Source organism: Triticum aestivum, chromosome 2D (assembly GCF_018294505.1).
Source record: "Triticum aestivum cultivar Chinese Spring chromosome 2D, IWGSC CS RefSeq v2.1, whole genome shotgun sequence".
Taxonomy (NCBI): domain Eukaryota; kingdom Viridiplantae; phylum Streptophyta; class Magnoliopsida; order Poales; family Poaceae; genus Triticum; species Triticum aestivum.
Genome location: NC_057799.1, coordinates 306,899,905 through 306,907,723, shown reverse-complemented (window position 1 = coordinate 306,907,723; position 7,819 = coordinate 306,899,905).

Genomic DNA, 7,819 nt, shown 5'->3' with positions numbered 1-7,819 from the left:
TGTGAGGGAATGGCAGGTGGATCTTGCCTTGTCTGTACGCATCATTAATTGCGGCTTGGAGGAGATCTGTTGCGATCACAAAGAGCAAGGGGGACAGCGGGTCACCCTGTCGAACTCCGGTGCGACAATGAAACTGACGGCCCCGGACACCATTTAGCAGAACCGAGGAGCGTCCCGTGGAGAAAATTCATTTTATCCAAGTTAGCCATTTGTCATTGAAACCCATCTGTTTCATGATGTTTATCATGGGAGCGTGCTCAATCGTGTCAAAGGCTTTGGCAAAATCGAGCTTGAGCAAAATAATTTCCTTCTTGGAGGCATGACATTGGTGGATATATTGGAAGGTCCACGCCAAGAAGTCTTGTATTGTACGCCCTTTGATGAATCCATACTGGTTAGTGTGAATGATTTTTAAAATGACACGCTGAAGGCGGTTGGCGAGAAGCTTTGTGATCAGCTTAAGACAATAGTTGGGTAGCGTGATTGGTCTGTAGTAATTCACAGTCTCCGGTGAGTTGGTTTCTGGTATTAAGGTTATCAGGCCGTCATTTATGCTTGTGAGGTCTAGTTCACCTTGATGGAATTTGTCGCACAGGTTATAAAAATCTTGTTTGATGATGGGCCAGCACACTTTGAGGAAAACTCCACTAAAGCCATCAGGGCCAAGCGCTCGATCGGCCGGCATATCTTTGATTACTGCATCGATCTCCTTGTGAGTAAATGGATCGGTTAAATGGTCCAGATTTTGGTGGCGTTGAACAATGTTTGAAAGGTTGAACTTCATTTCTGTCAGTTGCGAGGTGCCCACGCGATCAGTGTAGGTTTGAAACAGAAGTGCCTCTTTGCCCGAATGATCATCAACGAGAGTCCAATCATCTTTTTTGAAATTGGCAATGTTGTTACGGCGATATCTTTTAGTGGCAACCGAAGAATTTCGTGTTTTCATCGCCGAACTTGATCCATCGAATGGTGCAACTCTTTTTCCAGTATTGGTTTTCACTACAGGAATCAGGCACTTTGCCATCTACCATGGCAGATGGCAAAGGCACGGCCGGCGGATGGCAAAGGGCTTTGCCATCTGCCAGCTGATGGCAAAGGGCCGGCTGAATAAACTACGGTGAAGGCTTCTTTGCCGTCTGCTGGCAGATAGCAAAGAGCATGTAGCCTTTGCCATCAGCTGGCGGATGGCAAAGCCTCTGGACGACAAAGGAACGGGGTTAGCCACGGCGTGCTTTACCATCTGCCAGCAGATGGCAAAGGCTGCAGGCTCTTTGCCGTCTCCCAGCTGATGGCAAAGGCTACAGGCTCTTTGCCATCCGCGAGCTGATGGCAAAGGCTGTAGGCTCTTTGCCATCTGCCAGCTGATCGAAAAGGCTGCAGGCTCTTTGCCATCCGCCAGCCGATGGCAAAGATGCAGGCTCTTTGCCATCTGCTGGCAGACAACAAAGAGACCAAATAGGCCAGACGAGCGCTTCCCAGGTTGTACGGGTAGCTGCCATGTGGCCTCTTTGCCATCTGATGGCAAAGCTCTTTGCCATCGGCCAGCAGATGGCAAAGTGCCTATATTGCCCCATTTAATTTTTTTCTTATATCAATTAATTTTCACAGAAAATCAAACATAGATATATATATATATATATATATATATATATATATGACCAATATAGCATATTCAACACATATTACGAATAGTCATGAACACATATCCAACACAAGTTACCAATAGTAGCAAGTTTCATCCATACATATACATAGTTTCATCAATATTACACAGTTTCATCATAGGTAGCAAGTTTCACAAAGTCAAAACAAAGACTAAAGACAAGCACTCCATCAACCCAAGCTTTCGTGATCTGAAGAAAATCTGTAAAATGGGAAAGAAGAAATTTAGAAGAAGACTAGAAGAAGAAGATTATTATGATGCAACTAAAATGTGAAGATTATTATGATGCAATTTATATCTATAAAATAGGTCATTTTGGAGCTAAGTATGGTTATTATGTCATTTTTGAGCTAGCTAAGCATACTAAGTCATTTTGGTGTAAAAAATGCTAAGTAAGGTCATTTTGGAGCTAATAAGTTTATTATGTCATTTTGGAGCTAGCTAAGCATATGAAGTCATTTCGGAGCTAAAATATGTCATTTCGTAAGCATATTATGTCATTTTAGAGCTAACTAAGCATATTAAGTCATTTTGGAGGAAAAAATGCGAAGTATAGGTCATTTTAGAGCTATCCTAGGTTAAATAGGTCATTTTTTTAGCTAGCTAAGCATATTAAGTCATTTTGGAGGAAAAAATGCTAAGTATAGGTCATTTTAGAGCTATCCTAGGTTAAATAGGTCATTTTGGCGCTAATTAAGCTTATTATGTCATTTTTGAGCTAGCTAAGCATATTAAGTCATTTTGGAGGAAAAAATGCTACGTATAGGTTATTTTATAGCTATCCTAGGTTAAATAGGTCATTTTAAAGCTAATTAAGGTTATTATGTCATTTTTGAGCTAGCTAAGCATATTATAGCATTTTGGAGCTAAATAGGTCATTTCTTAAGCATATTATGTCATTTTGGAGCTAGTTAAGCATATTAAGTCATTTTGGAGGAATAAATGCTAAGTATAGGTCATTTTAGAGCTATCCTAGGTTAAATAGGACATTTTGGATCTAATTAAAGTTATTATGTCATTTTTGAGCTAGCTAAGCATATTAAATCATTTTGAAGGAATAAATGCTAAGTATAGGTCATTTTAGAGCTATCTTGGGTTAAATAGGTCATTTCGGAGCTAATTAAGGTTATTATGTCATTTTGGAGGAAAAAGTGCTAAGTATAGGTCATTTTAGAGCTATCCTAGGTTAAATAGGTCATTTTGGAGCTAATTAAGGTTATTATGTCATTTTGGAGGAAAAATGCCAAGTATAGGTCATTTTGGAGCTAAATAGGTCATTTCTTAAGATAAGTATGCATTTGTTAAGCAAAGCACTAGGGAAAACTTACCGTCAACTCGTAGGTGAAGGATCGGGGTTCTTGCTCGCGGTAGTGGCAGACGGAGGAGGATCGGGGTTCTTGCTCGCGCCTGTGGCAGACGTCGATGCTTGTCGGGAGTTATGCTGCACCAAATTAAAGATCATTTGCAATGTCTCATTAGCATGATGCAACTCAAATGTGAAGACTAATAAGTAATGTCCATTCAAATGAAACTCACCGTGCCCGCCGGAGCAATGACTGGCATCGGCGGAGGGGTCTGACCGTTCTTCTCGCACATGGGCTGCACATTTGGTTTTGACGAGTCAGTCATATTAGTTACTAATGAAAGGAACATTACGTGCATGATTTAGCTAATATGCAGAAGAAACTTACCGCGAAGAGCTCGTATATGGCCCGGTTAGCCAAGACGTTCCGGTTCCTCTCCTCCTCCAAAAGCCTAGCCGTCCTCTCCTTAATCTCCCTCTCCCTCTCCGCCGCCTGCCTCCTTTCCTCCGCCAGAAGCTCTTGGGTCTTCGCTCTCTCTTCCTCAATAGCAGCCTGCAACCCCACTCCTCTTTAGCATTGTAATCATCGACGGCCACACACATAATGTAATGGGGGAAAGGTATATGATTCTGTATAACTAACCTTGATTTCGACATCCATTGGTCGTGGATGAGGCCTTATCTCAGGATCGGAGCTCGTCTGGCGCCTCTTGATCTGCGGGAGAGTGCTAGTACAACGTATCAGTCCATCCCCAATGGCTAACAAGCCATGGTGCCTCCCGCCGCCAGATATCATCACCAGCTCTGGATCAATAGGCTGGCTCGGGTTGAAGTCCGGCCCTTTCTTCGCCTTCCCCTCGTCTCTGTACCTCACGAGCTTGTTGTGGGAGGCGCGGTTGGTGAAGTTCTTTGGATCATCGAGATCAGACTCAGAGAATGCCTTGGCCTTCTTATACGGGGCACTATGGGCCATGGCATAGAGGTCGAACAGCTCTGGCACATCCGTCTTATTGTGTCGCACCTAAAAGAGAGGAACAAAGTATTAGTTAAGGGCTCAAGCTAGCATGAAGAATGAATTTGCATGAATCATGAAGCAAACCACATACCCAGTTATCCCCGTACTGATATAGGTTGACGCTGCCTTGATGGTGTGGCACACCGCTCATTTTGCCACGCCGATCCTTTGCATTGTTGTGGGTGGATAGCCATTGGGGAGAGCACCACTCATCCACCAGCGCCTCCCAACAATCCAGCCTATCCGCACACCATCTCGGGGGCACCTAAGTTAAGTAAGAGAAATTTGAGCGCTACGCCTACGAATCAAATCAAGGAAACTAAGTACAAGGCCTTAAGAATAGGTAATTACCTTCATGTACTTCTCCTTACTCACATACTTTGTGCGACACTTCGACTTGGACATCCTAATACCAGTCGAGGCGAAGTAGTCTCGAATAGCCTGTGTCCGAGCCCCGTTCCGCCAGTTTTGAAGTAGGCACCTGCACTCGGTGTCGATAACCCGAGCCGCGGCCTCCTCCTGTCCCTCAGCACACCTGTAGAAGGTCTGCAATCAAACAAGAAAACACGGATTAGTACAATCACTAGGGTTGCTAATCAAACAAGAAAACACAACGTAGACGAGAGAGGAAAAATTACCCAAAACGTCTGGATCACAACGTTGGCCACCGTGTGGCACTCGACACCGCCGATCCTCTCCCCCGGCAGGGCCGGGGCAGCCAAGTAGTGCTCCCAGGTCATTCCTAGCTCTGGAACCTGGCCCTCATCGGGCAACGTGACCCACCCCGGGAAGTTCTGGTGACAAATCACACCAAGGACTGTGTTGGGCCTACAGACACCACGACCGTGTTTCCAAGACTTGCGGTATGACAAGGCTAACGCATTAGATATTCGAAGAAACGTGAAGGCAAAAGGTTAAAAAAAGAGTAAATGCACTTACTTCTCCCCATGAGGCGTAATCAAACACCTCTGGTCAGAGGTCGCCCGGGTGGGCGGGAGCTTTGTACCACCACGCTGGTAGACATTGCCCCCCTCAACCCGCTCGCTCTCACTATAGCTATCAGAACTATAGCCACCCTCGCCACCCTCGCCACTATATGGAGACTATAGTAAGCTTTATGGTTTTGTTGGTGCTAAATATACAACTAAATATCCAATCTGTATGTGAAGTAGGTGACATATGCTGATAGTGTCATGGTAGTCATGCGCATATCAGCTACTGTCGCCTTCTGCATCTGAATAAATATACAGGTTCAGGATTGACCAGTGTTTTTGCTTCTGCCAACGACTCTAGGTCATTAATGCCTACAGATTATGTTGCCGTTGGCATGTGTCCTACTTTGTGTCTCCCACGCGATTAAGTACTTACCTTTGGATTTTATGGATGGCATTAAATCGGTTATTATTTTTCTGTGGGCTGTGATTTCTAATCCAAACTGAAACTTAGTTGACATTGCAAAATACATACCAGGTATTTCCCAACATCAAATTGCTTAGGCTAATTTTTGTACAAATACTATCCATATTGAAGCTACTACAGAAGTCAATAGTTATGTACAGATATATATTATTATATTACACAGGTACAATATAAAATGGTAAATATTTTCCTAACAAAAGAAGGGTTGAACCCATAGTAATTAAATAGTAAGGGTTACAATGGGCTTAGATTGGTAACTAAAATTGTTTTTGCAAGTATATACCACATAAAACTAATCTTCTTTAATTTGAATATGTACTAAACTTCTCGCTTGCTCGAATTTAGAAATGAAACTTGCTTTGTGCAGAAGATAAAGCCCAGGGCAATGGAAAGTTACAAGTTGTCATGGTCATTGTGAAGTTTTCAAATGCCACAAAAATATCTTCTATGGATTATCGTGAAGTGTAATCCACCAATTATTTATCCCCTAATCTGTGGTCAACACTGACCGGTATAATGTTTCCCACTTATGATTGTGTCTTGGGCTCTTGGCACAAACAATGACTACTCTAAGTTTATCCCTTTCTCATGTTTTGTGACAAGTTGCTTCTCAAAATGTTATTATTCTGTGAATTTGTTCTTATTTAAGGAATCTGAATACTATTCCTATGATGTTTTCTTACCTATTTTTTGACATGTTTGTCCCTCAGAGTGTACAAATTATGGCTGACCTTTGGCCTGGCTCCGGCGGTGGTTGAGGAGGGCCGGCGCAAGGAGGAAGGTCGGCGCGGGGCGGGTCGTGGATGGCGCAGGGGCACGCCGCGGTGGCCGGGAGGGCCGCGGGGCACGCCACGGTGGCCGGGAGGGCCGCGAGGAGGGGGCGGCACCGCGGCCTGGAACGGTGGAGTGGCACGCTGCGGTGGCGGGTAGGGGAGGGGCGGGCTGCGGTGGCGGGGAGGGCGGGCCGCCGGCCGTGCTTGGCGGTGGCGGGGAGGGGCGGGCCGGCGGCGGTGCTGGGCAGCGTCGGGAACGCGGGGCTGGGGCGCGCGGGTGCGGTGGTGGGTGGGTGAGGTGGGGGAGAGAGAGGGGTGGGGCCGGGCTAGGAGAGAGAGGGGTGGTGCCGGGCTGGGACAGAGGGGAGGAGATAGTCCCACCTCTTTGCCATCAGCCAGGGGATGGCAAAGGCCCACATCTTTGCCATCAGCCAGCGGATGGCAAAGCCCCACCTCTTTGCCATCAGCCAGCAAATGGCAAAGAATCTTTGCCGTCTGCTGGCAGATGGCAAAGAGGTGGGGCTAGTGGGCCGTTATAGCACTGTCATCCAGTGGGCCCCACCCACTTCTTTGCCGTCTGCTAGCAAACGGAAAAGATTCTTTGCCATCTGCTGGCAGACGGCAAAGAGGTGGGTTGATAGGCCGTTACAACACCGACGTCCACTGGACCCCACCCACCTCTTTGCCGTCTGCCAGCGGACGACAAAGATTCTTTGCCATCGGCTGGTAGATGGCAAAGAACTGGCTGATGGCAACCAGGTTCTTTGCTGTCTGTCAGTTCTTTGTCGTCTGTTTTTTGTAAGCAGATGGCAAAGACGTTCTTTGCCATCCGCTAGCAGACGGCAAAGAGCTGACTGATGGCAAATTCCCTATTTCCAGTAGTGTTTGGTATTTAAGTAGGCCCAACAGATGCTTATTGAGGATGTTATGAAAGTTTGTCTCCGGGATTGACAGCTGTCGGGTGTTTTCAAGTTCATCCAGATGGGCTATCGTCTCGTTGCAATTAGCAATGGCCACTGTTAGGCGTGAGTGGTTTTTGCTCCAGATCTTGAGAGCATGGCGAAGGGCTTTAAAATTGCGGCATAGTATGGATGCAGCATTTTGGGCTCTAACTGGTCTGTCCCAAACATCCTGAACAAGATCCATAAAACCAGGGTGCAGGATCTAGAAAGGTTCAAAACGGAAAATCTTGCTACGCGGGATGGTAGTCTGGATTGAGACAACACACGGTACGTGGTCAGAGACAGGCTTACCAAGGGGTTTAACCAGGGTATTGGGATAAACATTTGTCCAATGCAGAGATGTGAAGAACCAGTCAAACTGCTCAAGGAGGGGGTCTTGTTGCATGTTGCTCCAAGTATAGGATTGACCTTTTATTGGTATTTCAATGAGACTTTGCTTACTAATGATGTCATTGAAAGTACACATATCATTAGGGCAACCTCCTGGTTTATTGCGATTATCAGGAGCACGGATGTAATTAAAATTGCCAAGTAAGAGCCAGTCTTGCGTGCTAGGAATATCTAGATTATATAACTAGTTTGTGTACGTAACATTTGCGTCCCCAGTACATGGGTCGTAAACATTGACTAGCGTCCAAGAATGCAATGAGAGCGTGCTAGTGAAGTTAATTACCAAAGCAAAAT